Here is a 23,054-nt window from a genome sequence, read left to right as displayed (position 1 = left end):
GCAACCAACCCCGAAACCGCAGACGGGGCGCACCTCACTTCAACAAGGGCAAAGAAATGTGTTCTCCCCTAAAATTTCACCCCCTAGGAGAGCAGAAAAGTAGGGGCGCTCCCCAAATGAAAGCCTTCGACTGATGGGAAAGGGCGATTTCGACCTCCATTCAAACCCTTGAAAAGGAGGGACACCAGGGCTGCCCCCGCCATTTAAACCCGAGGGTGGTGCAAATGGGGTGGCTGCCTTCAAATCAAACCCATAATACCACAAGAATACTTTTCCCATTCCCCTTAGAATAGAACCCCCGGGATACCCCTAACAGCCTGGAAAAGGCAGCTTTTCCTGCAATCAACACCTTTAAAACCACAAGTCAAGAGGGATCCCCTCAGGTCAAACGCAGACAATAAAAGAAGAGGAGCTGCTTCCTTCTCCTTAATCCCTTTTGTCTTCATAAGCTCCATTTGTGTTCCTGGGGAACCGGGGAGGGACTGGCAAGATGAAATTGCAAAGGGGAAGGAGAAAAGTCCCCGCTCCGAACCCACACGGGCTCACCTGTTCGGCTGCTGCTCCCCGGCACAAAGATTCGTCCCTCGGCGCCTCCTTTAAGCGATGCTCCACGTACCCAAGCGCGGATCCAGGTGGTGCCCCCGACCCTGTGGGAAGCTCTCGCAGTCCTTCCATGAGACAGCGCCGGGAGTGCCCCATAAACCCCTCCACTCAGCAGCTCCATGCAAAAGGGAGCTGAGGCAAAGCCTCCCCCTAAAACAGCCTCGCCCCGGCAGGAGCCGGCCCCTCATCATCCTCACACTCACACCTGGGCTGCTCCGAGCCCCCATCATCCTCACACTCACACCTGGGCTGCTCCGAGCCCCCATCATCCTCACACTCACACCTGGGCTGCTCCGAGCCCCCATCATCATTACAGCTGACACCTGGGCTGCTCCGAGCCCCAATCATATATTTTTCATATTTATATTCGCATTTATATTTAGAATTTATATTACTCTATAATAAAAATTATATTATATATTGCATCTCTTCATGTTACTTGCATAGATTTCTATTTCTATTCATAGTTTGGTATTATATCTTTATATCTCTATATATTTATTATATATTTCTGTATGTCGATTTACATTTCTATAGTACTTATATTATTTAAAATAAAACCCCTGCCTCTAACGAAATAAAAAGCAAAGACACCCCTTTCTTTAAAACACATTTAAAATTTTAAAAATAATTTTGTTTGTCATAATTTTGTTCACATCTATATTTGTAATTTTCATTTGTTATATTTATAGATATTATATATATTGGAGAGAATACCTTTTTATATAATAATAGATATATTCTTTTGACACAATAGATTTCTTTTACTTATATTTATATGTATTAAATATTTATTGATATCGACATATATATGATATATTTGCATTTCTAGTTTTATATTTTTTATGAAATCTCCAGCCTATACCCCAATAAAAGCCAACCAATCCCCAATCTATTTAAACTATATTTAAACATGAATCCTGTCACGGCTGCATTGCACAGCAGTGCCCCAAGCTAATCTGACACTTGTTCATCTCCTGGACCTGAATCTGAACCCGCTCACCTTGATCGCACCTGGCAGAACCATTTTCGTACCTTTTTCTGGCATGTCTTGGTTTTGTTTTCTTTTGTCTTGAGTTTTTGTGGCCTTTATTGCCTCTCTTTTTTTCTGGCACTTCTTGGGGTTTTTTCTTCGTTTCTTCTTGCCCATCTTGGTGTTTTTTCTGGTTTTTCCTTGCCCCCCTTGGGGGTTTTTTTCAGGTTTTTTTTTTTTTTCCTGGGTTTTCCTTTTCTGGATTTTTTCTTCGCCATCTTAGTTTTTTGTTGCGATTTTTTTTCTTGCCCATCTTGGGGTTTTCCTCTGGTCTGTTTTCAGGGATTTTTCTTGCCCATCTTCCTTTTTTTTTTTTTTTTGTTGGTTTTTCTTTTCTTTTCTTCTTCTATTTTTTTTCCCCCTAGGTTTCTCCTTGCCCTCCTGGTTTTTGGGTTTTTTTATCTTTTTATCTTCTTATCTTCCTTCCTTCCTTCCTTCCTTCCTTCCTTCCTTCCTTCCTTCCTTCCTTCCTTCCTTCCTTCCTTCCTTCCTTCCTTCCTTCCTTCCTTCCTTCCTTCCTTCCTTCCTTCCTTCCTTCCTTCCTTCCTTCCTTCCTTCCTTCCTTCCTTCCTTCCTTCCTCTCCTTCCTCTCCTTCCTCTCCTTCCTTCCTCTCCTTCCTCTCCTTCCTTCCTCTCCTTCCTTCTTTTTTCCTTTCATTTCCTTTCCTTATTTTCTTTTTTTCTTTTTCTTTCTTTCTTTCCCTGCATTTCTAATCTTGGTTTTCCTTTCTAGCTTTAGAATAAAAAAGCAGCAGTAGTAACTTTCAGGCTACCTGGGAGTAAAAAAACCTCCAAAACGAAAATGATTTAAAGAAAACGATTTATTCCCTGGGAGCCTGAAATTTTCTACTGCTGCACATGACATAGAGCTTTTATTCCTTTTTATAGATAGTTGATATTTTATACTTTATACAGCGCCCCCTGCCGTGTGCACCGGCGCTCTGCAGGCACAGCGATCCCTGCCGTCTGCACAGGCGCACTGCATGCAGAGCGCTGCGGCGTCGTTCGGTTCTGTTTAATGAAACTCGGCTGAATTCGGCGTGGTTCGGCTCTTGGTCTAAACTCGTTTCAGTTCGGCTCTTCGGCTAAACTCGGTCGTATTCGGCACATTGTCTAAATGCGGCTCAAGTCGGCTACACTCGGCTATCGGTTCCAGTCGGCTATCATCGGCTCTTGGTGTAAACTCGGCTGTTTTCGGCCGCACTGGGCTCTTCGGCTCAACTCGGCTGTTTTCGGCCACACTCGGCTCTTCGGTGAAACACGGCTGTTTTCGGCCGCACTCGGCTCTTCGGGGAAACTCGGCTTTTTCCGGCCACACTCGGCTCTTCGGGGAAACTCGGCTCTTTCCGGCCACACTCGGCTCTTCGGGGAAACTCGGCTCTTTCCGGCCACACTCGGCTCTTCGGGGAAACTCGGCTCTTTCCGGCCACACTCGACTCTTCGGCTCTTCGGAACTATTCGGCCCGGCTCGGCTCCCTCAGGGCGGGAAAGCGGACGTGAGAGGACCCCGGCACAGCGAGGCGTTTACCCAGATGCCTCTCACAAACCCGCCAAAATACGCCCGCCCGCGGAGCCCCTGAGCCCACAGCATGTCTCGGGTACACATGAAACGCCACAGAAAAATCCGTCGGGGCCGCCATGACGTCGGTATTCCGTGCAGGCAGTGCAGTTAAACACCCACACGGTCCTCCACTTCCCCGCCCTTTTCGCCGCCATGCTGAGAAGGTCAAACAAAACTCCGCGACATCGCCCACGCGCCACTCCCAAGCTGGCCGCCTCTAGCTGCACGGCTGCAGTACCGCGCTCTGCCCACAAGGCGGCAGCACTGCCGCCCGCCCCAGCCGGGGGCGCAGCGCGCCTCGGGGCTGCGGCAGCGAAGGCGGCAAAAAAGAACAGGGGCGACCCCCGCCGAAAACTGCTCTGAAATAAATGCCCCAAAACAACCGGGAAGAGGGAAAAAAACCGTCTGCCTCTAATCTAATAGGATAAAAGACAAAACAAAACAAAACACAACACAAAAAAAATTATTAAAAAAAATATTTAAATATTTTTTAAAATATTTTTTCATATTAATATTCACATTTCTATTTACAACGTATATTGATGTACACTGTCCATTTATACATTTCTTTTTATAAATACATTTCTATTCCATATTGCATATATCCCTAAAACTTAAATTTATTTGTATATTTTTATAAATATTTTCACATAGTAAGTATACATTTCTGTTACGATTTTTACTTCGGTAACACTTGGATTATTTAAAATAAAACCTTTGCCTCCATCCACATTAAAGCCAAAAAGAACCCCTTTCTTCCAAACTGTACTTAAATATTTTATAAAATTCTATTTTTCAGGTTCATATTCACATTTACATTTAAAATGTATACTTATGTATACTGTTATTTGTATTCTTCATTACATCACTTCCTATTATTTGTATTTATTTATATTTTGTGTTTATATATATATTTATATCTTGATTGTATATCTCAATATTTAGAAATATATAACAATATCTACATTCATACTATTTAAAATAAAAACCCTGCCTCTAACACAACAATAAAAAAAAACCGAACCCTTTCTTTTAAAAAATATTTAAATAGATTTTATCCTAATGTTCAATTGTTATATTCATATTTGTATTTATAATGTATATTAATGTATATTGCTTACTTATATATTTATCTTTACCAATGTCAATTTATAAATAAATTTATATTCTATATTACATCCGATGCGAGTAGGTATTTATATTTTTTATATTTTTTTATTCATATTTTTATATGGATTAAATATTTCTGCGTCAAGATTTTTACTTCTGGAACACGTATAATATTCAAATTAAAAACCCTGCCTCTACTTAAATAAAAGCCAAAACATTCCATTTCTTTTAAACGATATTTACATATTTTTATATTTATATTCCCATTTATAATTTATATTGCCATTTAATGTTATTTATATTCCATGCCACAACTCCTCATATTACTTACATATATTTATATTTAAATTTATATTCATAGTTTAGCAATTTCTCTTTATATATTTATTATATATTTCTATCTTAAGATCCACATTTCTATATTGCTTATATTATTTAAAATAAAACTCCTGCCTCTAACCAAATAAAAACCAAGGACACCCCTTTATTTGAACCAGATTTAAAATTTACGAAGTAAATTTATTTTTCAAAATTATAATGATATTTATATGGATATTTTTATTTATTTTATGCATAGATTTTATCTATATTAGAGGGAATACCTTCTAATATAATCATAGAAATATATTTTCTGTATTATACATATTTTCTTACTTATATTTGTTTAAATTAAATATGTATAGATATTTGTATTTCTATATATATTTGTATATCTGAATTTATATTTTATTGCTATCATTTAAAAACCCCAGCCTATACCCTAATAAAACTGCCCAATTTACTTTAACTCTATTTAAATATTTTTATATTTACAATCTATATTTATATATCTTTGTGTATATATATATAAAATAGACTATCATTTATCTATATGATAACATGTTACAATTATATACCATATATTATAGTTTTATGTATGTATCTGTTATCTATATTTATGTTTACCACTCTAATTTTATATTTATTTTTAAATGTATATTTATTTCTATTTTCATCTCTACATTAAACCATGTCAGTTCATTAACCCGACGCACCAGAGCCACAACAATACTGTACCTTTGTCAGCACCGGCACGCAGCACACGCCCATCCCATCGCAGCACAGCAAAACAAAACCTATTTCTGTTACTAACGGAACAAATATCCCACAACGTCACTGAACCCTAATAAAAACTCAAATAAACCTAACTGTAAATAAATTTTAAATCCCACTATAAAGTAGCCCAAAACCTCCGCACATGCTCATCATAAACTTCCTCCTAAACCAGTATCTCAAAAACCCCAAAAAACTCAAACACACCTTGAAAATGACACAACTGCTAATAAAAACAAACACCCATTAAAAATTAAATCAAACCAACGCACTAGACTCAAAACTGCACAACTGACCCTAAACATTACTAAAAAAAGTCCCCAAAGCTCTACCTTTATGTTAATGCACAAATAATAACATGTAATCTATAAAAGTTATTTCAAAAAATTAAAAAAAATAATTAAAACCATGAAAATAAAAAACCTAAACTATTAAAATATTAAAAAATATCACTACCTAAATTAAAAAACATATTGCCTATAAAAACCCACCATATAAATGCCCCTGTCCCAAAAAATAAAAATAAAAAAAGCTATTGAACCACAAAGAAATCAGAACTTAGGAACACCAAAACCATAATGTTCAAGAACTCACACCACATCCCTTATCATACACCAACTACAAACAAGATAAAGCAATACAATGAATTCTTAAAAACCACCTTAAAACCACTACATTGAAAAACATTTCAAAAATTAAAAACTGCATCTAACAAAAGCCATCTAATAAATTCACACCCAAAACTCCAGCAGCCCAGCTGGCCCTACCAAAGCTCTAGGTTCATACATACAGTAAACAAAACCAAAATCCCAGTAATACCCATCAGAAATCTATGAAAGAACCCTACTGAAATTAATCCTGCCTCAAATACAAACCAACCCATCCAGAAAGTCAGCTTCACTCAAAAAACAATTTACACAGAGTTAATAATACCAAGAAATGAAACAACACACCATATACCACCAATGAATATCATAGTGAAGGAAAAAAAAAACACTACATTTTTTCCTTTTTGTTTTTTAAACTAACTTCTTTTATTAGCTAGAACAAAAGATTTTGCCAGGACTGTAACAACAACAACAACCTCTTTTTCTTCTTCTCCTTCTGAGATGTCCCTTCTCACTCCCAAATTCCTCTCAACTCCTGAGTTTACATCCAAGCAAAAAGCAAAATTCGTGCACTCGTCCCTCCGATGCTCCTGTCAGATTCTCTGTTTCCCTCCACATCTTCTTACACTTTCAGTCTTCACGCTGTCCCGCCGTGATGAGTCTGACAGAAGAATTGGCACATGTTAACAGAGCATTTCCCTCCCTCCGCTTTCCTCAGCGCATTTCAATCCATCCCAGGCCTGCAGTGATGCACGCTCACCCCAAAGCTCACAGCAAGCGTGCAGCAGCTCAGGCTCACTCGGCTCCAGGGCCCAGAGCCTGCAGGCCCTGCAGCTGCCACACGGATGGACCTGGTTCCCTCCCCGGGTGCCCAGAGGGAAACCTGAGGGCAGGCGTCCACCCCGAGGGTGCACCCGCAGCCCCGGGCAGGCATGGAGTCGCCGGCTGCTCTCTGGGGACGACACCCTCCCTGCAGGCCACACTGCCTCGTCCTCTCCCTCCCTGGGGGACAGGCACCTCCAGGGTCTGTGACCAGCCCCCTTCCGTCAGCATCCAGGGGCTCTGTCAGAGCCAGAGGGCTCAATTCGTGGTGAGTACCGATGGCACACAAACGGCAGCCCGAGGAAATCGTGTTCTGGCCTCTAAGTGCTTGGGACAGGGTCTGATTTTTTGTTTTGTACTTGTATAAGATTAGTACAACAGGGCTCTGATGGATGACATGGCAACAGAGAATTAAAAACTCCTCGACAGGATTACATCAACTTCAAGGAAAAGACAAAAGCTTAGGACCCTTCTGAAATCTACTTTTAATCCAAAGCACGGGGATTGTCAGCATGCTGCACCTTCCAGCTTTTCAAAGCAGCTTACCTCTGAAGACCAGGAAACATTGATTTCTACAGAAACAATGGGCAACCCCCAGGCTAATGTCAGCACTACTGTTTAATAGGGGACCTGCCAGCGTGCCAGTCCAGCTTCAAGTGTGCTTTACTTCAGTCTAACGTCCCCACAAAATTCTTCTCACATCTTCCAACCCTGAAATCTTATTTTCCCCTAAATCTTCTCTTCATTAGCAATTTCCAAGTAACATGGTATTTTTACAACATTCAAAAATGTCATGCTGGACTGTGCTAGAGAGTAATCTGCAAATATAAGCTTAGCAAAGTTTGAATTGACTTGAACAGAGAAAAAACCTACAAGTGAACACCTACACCTGCCTACAAAGTGCTAACAAGCCCCTGGCAGCTGCCAGCATCAAAGCACAGCGGATGTTTCTAATACAGGGTAAGGATAACAACATCACCTTCTGTTCTCTCCAGCTTCTTTTCCCTGCAGTCATATTTTGCTTCTTATGATTTTTTTAGTCTCTGTATCTTCTTGGACAGCACCGAGCCCGACGACAAGGATACGAGAGTCTTTCCCTGCCGTAGGGAGAGAACCAGGAAAACAGTTAAAAAAAGAACAGGGCAGTTTGAAATTCGTACTTGCAACGAGAAGCAGCGCCTAACCAACAGAACAAAAGTAAACAAAGCACGACACCTCCCTGGGGACAGAAGACTTATAAACTCTCCAGGATTCACAATTCTAGCCACCAACCCCTTCAGGACAGCAGGCAAGTGTCCCCTGGGGTGGTGCTGCACCAAAGAACCATCTGAGAGGTTCCAAAGAGTGAAATGCACAATATTTTGCAAAGACAAAAAATCCTGCAAAATAACAAAAATACAATAGATGTAAACTACAGGGCAAGAGTACAAGTGTTCACTTTAAGAGCTGGAACCATCCAGGTGAGCACCTGATAACTGGATCCTCACCAGAGTTTGAACCCTTCAGGACACAGAAGGGTTTTCCCCAGGAATTTCACAGACTGAGTTTTGATAGAAGCACGCTCGCCGGATTCTCAGAAATGTCGCCCATTCTCCAGGTGTCTGGAGAGAACTGCAAATGGCTCTCACGTAGTTGGAGCTGGTTCTGTAAGGTCTCAGGGTGAATTTCACCAGATGCAACTGAATTGGGCAACTCCCAGTGAGACAGAGGGAACCCAAAGCTTGTTTTACCCAAACCTTGGGTAAGCAGAGCTGCAGCAAATACTGAGGAAACAGACATAACAGGGTAAAAATAATAAAACTATTGCTTTTTCTTTAATCTTGCCTTTTTTTTTTTTTTTATTCAGATGAGCAAAACAATGAAGGAGAAGGTGAAAAACTCACCATTACTGAACATTTCATCATCTCTAAGCTGAGCATCCTTAGCATAGAGGACTCCAGAGTTAAAATTCACTGATCCCTGGGAAATAAAACCAAATATATGACAAACAGTCAAACAGAAGGCGTAAAAATTTGTTTCCTCTACGGACTTTCAAGTACGTATCTTTGTATATATCCTACACATTACAACATACACTTTACACCATCTCCTAATATATAATAATTTACCTTTAAACTTTGATAGTATAGTGTGGAGAAATGGCTCCATGACAGAGGTCACGCAGACATTCGCTCGTTAGCCGACCAGGAGCTGGGAAAGTACCGAACACAGGTATTTTTGAGTTTTGCACCTGCAAGATAGCGTGTGCCTGGGCCTAGCTGGGTAGGATAACAAGTAGACAGAGAGACGTGGGAAATAGGGAATGTAGGCCCAAAGGAATGAGGAAGAGTTGATGGTATAGTTTAACCAATAGATCGCTTGGCTTACAGAATATTCATAAGCTTATTATGTGCTGTATAAGTGTCTGATACTCTCTGCAATAAACATAGCTTGCTGATCTCATATTGAGTGTCCGAGTCTTCCCTCACCCAAGAGTATAGCATAAAATTATTAACTAAAATTGGTGATCTATTATTATTATTAAGTTGTGCTTAAAGTTATTTTTGCTGTCATGTTCAAAACAATTTTTTTTTTTTTACTGTAATGAATGAGCAATTGATCTCAAAGTCATCACAAGCCCATCAAAAAAACAAAGCTCTATTCACCGGGCAGGTCTGTGAGCTAGAGGGTAGTTAGGCTTGTACTTACCTCTTGCTGTTCATGAACCAATAAATCCTGTCAACAAAACCAGGATCTTTAGCCCACTCCTATTAAAGATTCTACAAGGATGATGGTTTGATTTGTGTTTAGAAGTTTAGATTTAAAATGGCCAGTTCAATGGATAAATAAAGACAGTTGAAGTAGTATTACTTTACTATTATTATTATTATTATTATTGGTATTAGTATTATCAGCTACTGGAAGAAACAAACCAGTAGTATCTATACTTAATTACTTCTATTTCCAGAAAACAATAAAGAAAAAGAACCAAACCAGAAAAAGTCACTTCCTACCTTTTGTATCTCAGGATGATGAATTTCTCTTGGGCACTTCTCCAATTTATCAAGACTCATAGCACTGAAAGGCAAACAAAACAGTGCTTTATAGAAGGCCAAGTGCACATTTCAAGGCTGAACCACCAACTGATTGCAGTGACAGCAGTTACAACATGAATCAGTCCAAGGGCCTCTCTTAAATGGAATGGAATGTTTTGTGGAACTGCCATTTCTTTCCCAAAATACTAACTTCCAACACTTCCTAAACTTATTTTGCATTTTAAAAACAGAAATTAGTAAGACTCTGTGTGGACATCAGGTTTATTTCCTTCTAATGCACAGAGCTCTGTTCCATCATCCTTCACTTTGGCTCTACACAGAATCATGGTGAGCTTTTTAGGAGTGCTCAATAATCAATTCTATTTCTTTTCCTAGTTCTCTCTCTTCTTCAATAATTAAAGGCAAGTCAAATGAAAAATGACAAGTTCAGCATCAGAGTCACACTTTTCCCCTTTGTCTGCTCAAGAACAGGCTTTAAATCCACTTATTGCTGCCTTCAACGATTCAGACTTGCAAAACCATTCTTACATGTTTTACAGGTTTATCATAAAACCCACAGAACACAAGCTCTGAATTACAGGAAAAGGTACACAGGCAAATATCTAAACTGATTACTTATTTGAAAACACATACCTTAATTCAGATTGCACCCAGAATGTTTCTGTGGGACACTAAGGGAGACATATTTTGTGAGTACCCTGTAAACGAGAAAAGCTAGCATAGATTACAGGACATACTCACTTTTTCTGCATATTCAGATAGAATTATTAATAAAAACAATTAAGTTTAAAAAGAAGGAAGATAACCAAGGTAATTTTACTCAGCTATATTTACTCCCGATTTAGAGAAAAAAAAAAAGGCCCGGGTGCTGCAAAGAAAAAAAAAGTGAACCACAAACGCTTACAGTAGAATTTTAAAACAATCGCTTGGATAAAAGAATCTTATGGAACGTGAAGTAGAAAAAAAGTGAAACCACTATCAGACCTGCCTATTTTCTCACCAGTGTACAAGAAAATCCTAAAAGCAGTATGAAGTCACTGCCTAAAACCGGTCATGGGATGTAACCAAGAACAATTTAGGCATTTGCTAATCTAGACAGAAACCTTTTCTGGATGCTAGTGTCAAATCACAAGTTTTGTCTTTCAGAAGCTCGACAATGCTGGAAAGCATTTTCTCCGGGGCTCGGGAGGGCAGGGGCGGAAGGGGGGGTGACTTTGCAGCTCGCACCTGTGCCATCCGAAGCACACAGCCCGCCCGCTCCCTGCGCTGGGCATTCTCCCGGCCATCTCTGGGTGTCCCGCTCAGCGCCGCTCCATCCGCTGTCACGGCACAAAGAGCCACGAGCACTAACGCAGGCAGCAGCCCCGTCATGCCGGCGATACCGCAGCGCTCCCTGCTCGCAGCGCCCAACACGCGGCGGAGCCGCCTCCGCCCGCAGCACCGGCAGCAGCCCGAGGGAGACGGCTGCAGCTCGGGGGCTCCTCCGGCGCCTCCGCCAGCCCGAGGGCGGCCGCCCCACCGGGACCGCGGCAGCGCCCGGCGCCGCTCGCCCGGGGCGGCTCCCGCAGCTCCCGGCCCGCGGCAGCAAAGCACCGCCTCGCCCTCCGCCATCGGCGGGCGGCAGCGCCCCCGCCCCCGGCACCGCTGAGGGAGGCCGAGGAACCGGGCGGACGCTCCTTCCGCGCTGCTCAGCTCCGTGCGGGCGGCCAGACGGAGGCTGCGCTCCTCCAGCGTCGCTGTCCCGCGCGGGAGAGGCGCCGGCAGCTGCGCGCGCACAGCCCCGCGCGACCGCCTGGCACGCCAGCCACTCATGTGCCGCGTCGGCCGTTGCGTCACACGCCGCGTCGGTAGCACGGCCTGCCGGGAGTTGTAGTCTCGGGCTGACAGCCACCGCTCCGTCCCCCGGGAGCCACCGGGACCTGCACTCCCTCCTGGGCATCAAACGGGTCCTTCGCCCCAGGGCGGGGAAGGACCTGAGGCAGCACCGCTCCTCCCGAATGCCCTCTCTTTTTCCTTCCAACTCTTTTTACTTTTTTCACTCTGTTTTTCACCACTTCCCTTCCCTTTTCCTTTTCCCTTTCCCTTCCCTTTCCTTTCCCCTTTCTTGTATTTCTAATCTTGGTTTACCTTTCCACCTTTAGAATAAAAAAGCAGCAGTAGAAACTTTCAGGCTACCCGAGAGTAAAAAAAAAACTCTGCAAAACGAAAATGATTTAAAGAAAACTATTTATTCCCTGGGAGCCTGAAATTTTCTACTGCTGCACGTGACACAGAGCTTTTATTCCTTCTTATAGATAGTTGATATTTTATATAAATTTATAGTTTATATTGATGCATTATATTAATAACTATATATAATATGCACCTTATTCAAAAAATATACGGGAATTATTTTTTAAATTATTTACCATATCTACTGCTACAACTTATTTTTCCTTATATTTCTAATTTTTATATAAATCTTTAATGTGTTTATGATATATTTCTATACTTATATTTCTACCTTTATATTATTTGTATTTGTAATTTTTACACTAAAACACCTGCTTTGGCAAAGAAAAAACAAAACCATCCATTATTTTAAACTACCTAAATTTTTTTTATATTTATATTTATCATAATATACAACAAATGATAGATATAGATAGATAGATAGATACATATATCACATACATATTTATATCTATTTTATATCCATTTCCTATAATATATTTAATAAAATATATGCAGTATTACGTGTATTATATACTTTACAATTCATGTTATTTTACATTTACAATTTATTATTAATTTTTGATATATCTGCATATAGTTGCAATACATTTATATATTTGTATTTTTGTTTGGGTTGTATTTACATTTATATTCTCTATTCATATATCTATAAACATACACAATACTCTATTAAAATTAGAGTAACTTATTGTAACATATAATGACTTATGTTACATGTTAAATTTTAAAAATTGACCGAATATATAAAAATAAAATTGGCCCATTCCCATTGCTACACATCTATTTCTTTTGTTTCAATATAGTTAGAGTCATAATTGCATATTTAAAATCCAATTCCTAAATGAAATGACAGAACAAACAGCATCAAATTCCCACCAATATCTTCCAAAAACATCAAGATACCTCCAACACCCAAACAAGTGTCAGCGAAAAAACAAAGAACACTCTTTTCAATAACAATTCTCATCACGACAGAAAAATGGAACCAAAATAAAAGAAAATCCTATAGAAACACACACAGAAAATTACAAAAAGTACTAAAAAAAAGTCAAACCAATCTACTAAACTCAAGACAGTGCCACTCACCCTGAACGACGTTACTAAAAAAAAATAAAAAACAACAAAATTCTACCTCTACACTAACTCAAAGAATAAACAATCCTCTGTAAAAATAACTTTAAAACCTGAACTAATTAACAAAATGGAAAAACATCTCAACCACTAAAAACTAAGAAATTAACTACCCAAATAAATAAATACTTTAAAAACCCACCATATAAATACCCATGTTTCCAAAAAAAACCCTGATAAACAATACGCAAATACATTAAAAGACAACAACAACAACAACAAAGGAAAATAAAGAAACCAACAACAAGAATAATACCAAAAAACAGATAAATCTGCAACAAAAAAATTATTCCCCACTGAATAAACCCATAGTGCCTCAAGCTATCAAAATAAAAATACCACCTAGAAACAAACACAAAGACTAAAGACAAACGTAACCATAAACAATGTCCCCCAAATTACCCGTAACCATAAAACATACACTACAATCAAACAAACCAAACAAATAAAAGCCCTGGAAGACGATAAACACACATGCAATTATCGAGATTAAAAACCCGCTGCTATGAACGACAGGACGCTACCCCAAGCCCCCCAAAACAAACACTACACACTCACGCTAATAAAAGCCACCGCAACAGAATTAAAATGCGAACCGCTGCTTCGCGCTACGACCCGTAAAAACCATTGCGCGCCCTTCTAAACATAATACCCCGGCAAAAAAATATATATCCTGTTATGAACAAAAACTCGGTTAATATTTTTTATGAGAAAAAGTTTCAAAAAGGCAGCCAGACCACTGGCCCTGCCCAAGTTCTGTGTGTTTTGTTATTGTAATCACGGGTCGTTGTCGTTAATGGTTGTTTTTGTATTAGTAAAAGCCCTGGCCGGGGCGAGGTAATGGCCCTTCTCCTGGGTGGGGACCTTGCCCGAAGCTAAGTTGTACCTTTCCCAGAATAGTGAAGACACCTGAGAAGGTGGGGGGGGGGTTATGCAAAGTGACTCGCAAGACCAGAATGCTTTGTGAGACCCCCATCTCCAAACTCATGGAGAAACCCCAAAAACAACGAGCCACCTAAGAGTTGAGAGACTAGAGTGATGTCTGGACGTGAGGAACCGAGTGCTGAGCCTGCAGAGACGCAGAACACCTTCGGACCCTCTCGCCCTGACCATGGGAGTTGACCCCGGAGCTGAGACCAGGCCGACTGAGTGAGAGAAACCAACATCTGATACCATCTTATGGGATCAGGAGACCCAAAAAGGCTCCCAAGAGGATCTGATCCCCAGCTCTGCCCCTGGTGGACAGAGCTGCGCATATCCTCCTCCTCTGAGTCGCCCTGGGAGACGACGGACGCTGCAGACCCGTCGAGCCGCCCAATCCTGAGCTGATCACTTTTTAATAAAGGCATTACACAGGAGAAGAAGTCTCCTGGCCCTGTTTATTTCAGCTGGGGGCTCTCGTCCGGAATAGCCACGCCGCAAGAGGACTCAGGACTGGCCATCTTGGATCTTCAGAGGACAGCTGGCTACCAGGACCAGAGGGACCGGCTCAGGACAGCGACGCAGAGGAGCACCGGACTGGTGAGAAACTCGGTGGCGGGAGCGGGAGACGTGCGCATGTGTGTGTGAGTGAGACGAGGGCCGGCAGCCGGACCTTCGAAGCGAGAGTGGACCCCTCATTACTGCGGTTCCGTCTTTTCGCGAGAAAAGCGGCCAGGAACAGGGGGACGCGAGTGGAATTAGTGTGAGTGAGTCGTCTCCCAAGGGGGAATAAAGGGCCCCCCCACTCCGGGCGTGCGGAGTGAATTACTGTGTATGAGTGGCACGCACCCCAAAGTCCTGACAAAGGGAGGTCAGGCACTTTTGTAAGTCTCGAGAAGGATTCGAGTAAGATTTGTCAGTCCCGAGAAGGATTCGGGTGGTTCACAAGCCCTGCAGGCAAAGTAAGTCCTGACAAAGGAGTCAGGCACAAACCCCAGCGAAGGAGGCTGCGGTTTGCTTTTAAGTCCTGATACGGTGAAGCCTAAAAATTGGCAGGTTAGGCAAACTAAAAATCAGGCAGTTGTTTCTCCTGACTGAGGGTGTCAGGCACGACCCGGATTCTTGGCCGTGGCTTCGTGTGTTTAAGTCCCGATAGATGTAAGACCTGACGCTGGGAAGTTGGGCAATCAAGAGATTGGGCAGTTGTTTCAGTATAAAGTCCTGAGCATCAGGCAGTAAATTAGAAGTTCAGTGGAGGAGGCTGGAGCTCCTCAAGGAAGGTTTTTTTTTTGAAATTCCCGGTCAGTAGAGGCACCTTCGGGATTTTTTTTTATTGAGACTTGAAAAATGGGATGTTGTAGTAGTAAAAAGACTGGCAAGAGACTGAGGTATATACATCCCAATAGTCCCTTAGGAGAACTGTTAGTAAAATGGGATTCTATAGAGGCCACGAAGGGATTAGATAAAGTGAAAATGATCCATTATTGTATGGAAGCGTGGCCAGAATTAGAGTTGCAAGGAGGATGGCCTTGGTGTGGGACAAAGGATAAGTGGATGTGCCAACAATTAAATAATTATCTGACAGCTCGAGGGGATACTGATCCTGAGCAATTATTGTATGTAGCTTGCTGGGTAAAGAGCGCTGTTGAGGATGAAGGGGTGCGAATTTGTAAGGTACAGAGGAATGAAGGAGGGGATGATAGAACTAGTAAAAGATGGGACCCCCTGGATTATTTGCCTCCTTCTGCCCCTCCACCTTATAATCCTCTCCTTCAAGCACCTCAAATGGCAGGTCCGGTTCCTCCCCCGGCTGCCATCTCATTACCACCTGCTCAAACTCCTCCTTCTACCTCTTCAGCTTCTGCTATGATGAACCCAGTATCTCCTCCAGTTCCTTCTGCACCACCACAAGTGCCTACTCCACCTGCTGCATTCTCCACCCCTTCTCCAGCTCCGATTAATATCTACTCAGGTCCCTCTCCCCCTCCTATTGCTGTCCCTTTACCTCCTTCTACCTGGGACACAAATGCCTCCTCGCCCAGTAGACAGCTATCAGCAAATACACCTGCTGATGGGCAGAAAGTTCAGGGTAACCCAGAGAACCCTCAAAGTAGTTTGGCATCTGAAGATGGGCCATACTGTAGCACCAGATCCAAGACCTCCAAGGCAGAGAGACTCTTTCCCCTCAGAGAGGTTCCTATGGGAGGAGTGGCGGGAGGTGTTGGCTTTGTGAATGCTCCCCTAACTGCTTCTGAGGTGAGGGGATTCAAGAAAGAGTTGGGGCATTTAGTTGAGGACCCAGTGGGCATAGCCAAACAAGTGGATCAATTTCTAGGTCCAAATATCTACACTTGGGGGGAAATTAATTCCATCCTGAGTATATTATTTTCCCCAGAAGAGGTCCAGATGATAAGGGCGGCTGGCATAAAAATTTGGGAGAAAGATAACAGTCCAGGACCCCAGGTGCCAACAGGTGAACAGAAATTGCCACTAACGGAGCCCAACTGGAACCCTAACCAGGAGGAGGGGAGGAAGGCCATGAGGGAATATAGGTCTTTGATAATACGGGGGATCAAAGAGTCAGTTCCCAAAGGAACTAATACCCAATTGGCATTTGAGGGTGCACAGGAGAAAGATGAAGCTCCTGCTGCCTGGCTTAATCGCCTAAGGCGGAACTTTCAGTTGTACTCCAGAATAGACCCAGACACCCCGGAAGGTCAAATGCTACTGAAAGTCCAATTTGTTACCAAATCTTGGCCTGATATACGGAGAAAATTGGAAAAGATGGAAGATTGGCAAGAGAAGGACATTAATGAGTTATTAAAAGAGGCACTGAAGGTGTATTTAAGGAGGGAGGAAGATAAAGCAAAGGCCAAGGCTAAGATCATGGTTGCTGTAGCTAGAGAAAGTGTAGGGTGGGCGGGTCCACCACCAGGAGGAGGCAAGAATAAGTCAGTACTGTCAGGTACAAGAGGGATGGAGACACCTCAAGGCCCTTTGAGAGAGCGACATTGCTCTTACTGTGGAAAGGCAGGACACGTCAGGAGGTTTTGTAGAAAACTCAGTCTTGATGAGGCAATAGCCAGGGAACAAGATAATTTAGGGAAGATCCTTAGAGGTGACAATTAGAGGGTCAGGGGCTTTACACTATAGGGGACCTGATGTAACATCTAGAAGAGCCCTTGGTAAACTTTGAAGTGGGACCCTTAAATGAAGAATTAGAATTTTTGAGTAGATACAGGAGCAGATAAGTCCTGTCTCAACAAAGTACTAAGAAGTATAGTATAGTATAGTATAGTATAGTGAAAAACATCTGAATTTAGACAAAAAACAACTAGGTAGAAAGGATATCCAATAGCACCAAAACTGGCCAGTAATACTTAACTTGTAATAAGTGATGTGAAAGTAAAAGGTACCTTATTGTTGTCTTGTTGTGTGCGTGAGAGTGAGTCACAAAGTCAGCCTCAACTTCCCGGGCACGTGGGAAGGGGGCAGTGGAAGTGTGTGTATGTGTGACCTGCAAACCAGGCTTGTGTCCCCCAGGCGGGTGGGGGCTGTGGCCAAAGTGTGTGCGTGACCTACAAACCAGACTAGTGCTCCTCAGGTGTGTGAGGGAGCCGTAGCTGCGAGAGTGTGAGTGACACGCAGACAGCCTCACAGGTGAATGTGCACCAGAGGCAACCAGAGCCAGGGCCCTTCCAAGAGGCCCAGGGATACTGAGACCTGTGGGCCAACCCCAAGGTGAGGGGAGCCACAGTGATTTTCTAGCAATAATGATCCAGTTTGTGTCTTGAGGGTGTGAAGGAATGTGTGAGAATAAATATAGACAAATTAGAATAGAGGTAATGTAGATTGTGCATTATAAGTTTTACCACATCTCCTTAGAGGGAAGTGTATTGTGTAGAAGAATGGCGTAAGAAAAAAAAAAAGAGAAAAAAATTCAAGTGTAAGGGGTTGAAAGAAGTATTTAAACTGTAAGTGAAAGTGAGAAACAGAAGCAAGAGATAAATAGATAAGATCTTGAAAAATAGAACAGAAAAACTAGTGAATTAAATACACAGAAAAATAGGGGAATAAAAATACTTTGGGAGTTAAGTTAGCTGAGAAATACAACTCCTTGCAAAATACAGAGTATGTAGAAGTTGATGAGAGAAACATGCAAGCTATGGAAAAAGAGAAATTAACCAATAACATTAAACAGAGAAACTGAGTTTTGATAAAATCATTAAATTGCAGACCATTAATGCCTGTGTTTGAAAGCCCGTTTCAGGTACTCTTCATTACTAATTCGACTGTGCAGACCAAAAGAAAAAGGTTGGACTCACATCACTCTCACCTCCTGGCATTGGACCAGGATTCAACACCAGTTTTTTTTTTCCCTCTGGCATTCTAGCATTGGATCGGACTCCACCCCTTTGTCCTTCTGGCATTGGGCCAGAGTCCCAGTTTTTCCCTCTGGCATTGGACCAGAGTCCACATCACTCTCACCCCCCGGCGCTGGACAAGATTCATCTGCTTCACAAGCTAAATCACCTGAGTACACTGTGGTAAAAGGACCAAAGGATTTAAAGTTGACTCTCAGAAGGAAGAGTCAAAAAGACTGAACTGTGTGGGAAAAAAAAAATTGTTAAGAGTTCTAATATTGCTTAAAATGTTTTAAGACTGTTCTGTGTAAATTATGTTGGTAAAAAGTTTAGGACTGTAAATAAGTAATTCTGGTTAAGTTCCCCAATTTATTTCTAAAGACTCCAGGTTAATCCTCTACAGAACACTCCCCTGGGAGGGGAAACCAAAATTGGTAAGGAACAGACCAAGAGAGGTTTAACCAGAGAAACGGGTAGAAGGGACTCTAAAGAGCTTGGAAGCTTTTCCTCAGTAAAGTTCCCCAAGAGGCAAGGCCGGGTGGGCAGGCTGTGCAAGATGACCCATACCGGACTCTTGGGAAGGGTAGTACTGATGGCTCTGATTGCTGGTGGTGCTCTGGGATGCCCAGCTGAGCCGTGCAATGAATGCTACCAAGCCCGCTGTGAGGAGGAAGTGAGCTCCTTGTCGAGAGTCCACATCAGTTCTAACCCTGATTGTGTTAACCTCTCCCAATTGGTCTTTTATCAAAAAAATAAGAGTGTATTGGATAATATACAATACTGCCACTTTTAGGCAGCCACTCCTAGGAGAGTGCCCTATAGGGGAAGCCTGGTTGTGCTTTGAATGGGATGCTGCTGAAACAAGCTCAGCAGATCTAGTAAAAAGCAAAGAAATGGTGAAAATGGTAAGAAAAATTGTTTGTTACAAGTATTTATATGAGTGTACTGGAAAAGAGATAAACCCCTTTAGGAACACATTTCAGGGGAGCCTTAAACCCCTAGATTTGATCTCGTCTGGCAGCTGCACCGCTGGAGTGATAAAACCAATTTTCTTATTACCCAAAGAAACTGGATCAAGTTTGGGAGTTCCTATATATAATTTGAGAGAAATTAAACAGAACAGGCGCAGTGAAATAGAAATTGAGAAAATCCAAAATTGTAAAAGCAAAATTCGGATCCCAATATCTATGTTAAACAAAATTATTCGTCTCCAGGCAGTATTAAAAACTAAGAATTCAATTATTAGGAACATTTCAAACGAAATAAAAAGGTTAGTATGTGTAAATAATGAAGATCAAACTCCTACACTTGATCCCAGTAGGTGGGAGAACCTGGAGATTTTCAAAAAGGATGTGTGGGAAAAGGTAGTTTTTCTCGCTGTGTGTGCACTTGGAGGATTGCTATTTTTACTATGCTTATTTATCTGTTTCAGTAAAATAGTGTTTGCCGTGAAGACAAACCTGAAGAAACCAAGGAAAGTAACAAGGTTAACTAACCGTGATTACCAAAGTGCACAAGAGATTTATAGTAGATTCAAAACAAAAATTAAGAGTTGATGCGAGCTTAGAGTTTAAGCTCGATCAAAGAAAAAGAGGGGGGACTGTTATGAACAAAAACTCGGTTAATATTTTTTATGAGAAAAAGTTTCAAAAAGGCAGCCAGACCACTGGCCCTGCCCAAGTTCTGTGTGTTTTGTTATTGTAATCACGGGTCGTTGTCGTTAATGGTTGTTTTTGTATTAGTAAAAGCCCTGGCCGGGGCGAGGTAATGGCCCTTCTCCTGGGTGGGGACCTTGCCCGAAGCTAAGTTGTACCTTTCCCAGAATAGTGAAGACACCTGAGAAGGTGGGGGGGGGGTTATGCAAAGTGACTCGCAAGACCAGAATGCTTTGTGAGACCCCCATCTCCAAACTCATGGAGAAACCCCAAAAACAACGAGCCACCTAAGACCATCTTATGGGATCAGGAGACCCAAAAAGGCTCCCAAGAGGATCTGATCCCCAGCTCTGCCCCTGGTGGACAGAGCTGCGCATATCCTCCTCCTCTGAGTCGCCCTGGGAGACGACGGACGCTGCAGACCCGTCGAGCCGCCCAATCCTGAGCTGATCACTTTTTAATAAAGGCATTACACAGGAGAAGAAGTCTCCTGGCCCTGTTTATTTCATATCCGACTACAAAAGCCAATCCGAAACGAACCTTTATCATCTCTACCGGCACCGAGAACCGTGCCGCTCAGGAAGAACACCATATCCCTTAGCGGACACCCGCTGCAAACCGAACCCAGCGATGCCATCAACGCCTCCAAAGCGCCTCCGAGCCACGGCACCGCCGAACTTGGAGCGGCCGAACCCCGCGCTCGCTGCCGGCCCCGGACGGAGCGCGGCTCCCGGCAGGAAAGCGGCTCCTGCGGCGGCTGCTCCGGCACGCGGGGCCGGCGCCGCCCCGGGGAGCCCCGCCCGCTGCCCCTGCCCGGCGGGGCCGGCACCGGGCGCGGGGCTACCGGCGGCGCCCGAGCCCCGCGCCCGGAGCGGACGGAGCGGCCGGCACCGCCCGGGCCGGCGCAGCAGCGCCCGCGCCGCCTCTGCCGCCCTTGGCCGGCCCGGCCCGGCTCCGCTCGGCTCCGCACGGCTCGCACCGGCGCGGCTCCGCCACTGCCGCCCTCGGCCGGCCCGGCCGCGCCGAATCCCCCGTGCGCCCCGGCAGCTGCCCGGGCCGTGCCAGCAGCGCTCCCGAGCGGGAACGTTCCGGGCCGGGCCGCGGGCACGGGCAGCGCCCTCCAATGCAGCGGCACAGCCCCATTGCAGCCCTGCAAACGCTGCCGGAGCTGCGGCTTCCCGCAACCAACCCCGAAACCGCAGACGGGGCGCACCTCACTTCAACAAGGGCAAAGAAATGTGTTCTCCCCTAAAATTTCACCCCCTAGGAGAGCAGAAAAGTAGGGGCGCTCCCCAAATGAAAGCCTTCGACTGATGGGAAAGGGCGATTTCGACCTCCATTCAAACCCTTGAAAAGGAGGGACACCAGGGCTGCCCCCGCCATTTAAACCCGAGGGTGGTGCAAATGGGGTGGCTGCCTTCAAATCAAACCCATAATACCACAAGAATACTTTTCCCATTCCCCTTAGAATAGAACCCCCGGGATACCCCTAACAGCCTGCAAAAGGCAGCTTTTCCTGCAATCAACACCTTTAAAACCACAAGTCAAGAGGGATCCCCTCAGGTCAAACGCAGACAATAAAAGAAGAGGAGCTGCTTCCTTCTCCTTAATCCCTTTTGTCTTCATAAGCTCCATTTGTGTTCCTGGGGAACCGGGGAGGGACTGGCAAGATGAAATTGCAAAGGGGAAGGAGAAAATTCCCCGCTCCGAACCCACACGGGCTCACCTGTTCGGCTGCTGCTCCCCGGCACAAAGATTCGTCCCTCGGCGCCTCCTTTAAGCGATGCTCCACGTACCCAAGCGCGGATCCAGGTGGTGCCCCCGACCCTGTGGGAAGCTCTCGCAGTCCTTCCATGAGACAGCGCCGGGAGTGCCCCATAAACCCCTCCACTCAGCAGCTCCATGCAAAAGGGAGCTGAGGCAAAGCCTCCCCCTAAAACAGCCTCGCCCCGGCAGGAGCCGGCCCCTCATCATCCTCACACTCACACCTGGGCTGCTCCGAGCCCCCATCATCCTCACACTCACACCTGGGCTGCTCCGAGCCCCCATCATCCTCACACTCACACCTGGGCTGCTCCGAGCCCCCATCATCATTACAGCTGACACCTGGGCTGCTCCGAGCCCCAATCATATATTTTTCATATTTATATTCGCATTTATATTTAGAATTTATATTACTCTATAATAAAAATTATATTATATATTGCATCTCTTCATGTTACTTGCATAGATTTCTATTTCTATTCATAGTTTGGTATTATATCTTTATATCTCTATATATTTATTATATATTTCTGTATGTCGATTTACATTTCTATAGTACTTATATTATTTAAAATAAAACCCCTGCCTCTAACGAAATAAAAAGCAAAGACACCCCTTTCTTTAAAACACATTTAAAATTTTAAAAATAATTTTGTTTGTCATAATTTTGTTCACATCTATATTTGTAATTTTCATTTGTTATATTTATAGATATTATATATATTGGAGAGAATACCTTTTTATATAATAATAGATATATTCTTTTGACACAATAGATTTCTTTTACTTATATTTATATGTATTAAATACTTATTGATATCGACATATATTTATGATATATTTGGATTTCTAGTTTTATATTTTTTATGAAATCTCCAGCCTATACCCCAATAAAAGCCAACCAATCCCCAATCTATTTAAACTATATTTAAACATGAATCCTGTCACGGCTGCATTGCACAGCAGTGCCCCAAGCTAATCTGACACTTGTTCATCTCCTGGACCTGAATCTGAACCCGCTCACCTTGATCGCACCTGGCAGAACCATTTTCGTACCTTTTTCTGGCATGCCTTGTTTTTGGGTTTTTTTGTCTTGAGTTTTTGTGACCTTTATTGCCTC

The 23,054-nt window shown here is 43.2% G+C and overlaps 1 long non-coding RNA gene across 1 annotated transcript; it reads right to left on the bottom strand.

Moving 5' to 3' along the window:
• Positions 1-3,744: 3,744 nt before the first annotated feature.
• Positions 3,745-20,882, bottom strand: LOC134424480 (uncharacterized). Its single transcript, XR_010029434.1, has 3 exons — positions 20,711-20,882; positions 7,809-10,562; positions 3,745-6,668 (listed from the first exon to the last, which is right to left on the bottom strand). It is a non-coding gene; the product is annotated as an uncharacterized LOC134424480 (long non-coding RNA).
• Between the last annotated feature and the right edge of the window lie 2,172 nt (positions 20,883-23,054).

This window comes from Melospiza melodia, chromosome 13 (genome assembly GCF_035770615.1).
Source record: "Melospiza melodia melodia isolate bMelMel2 chromosome 13, bMelMel2.pri, whole genome shotgun sequence".
NCBI classification, from domain to species: domain Eukaryota; kingdom Metazoa; phylum Chordata; class Aves; order Passeriformes; family Passerellidae; genus Melospiza; species Melospiza melodia.
This window is presented reverse-complemented; position numbering and strand designations above follow the sequence as displayed.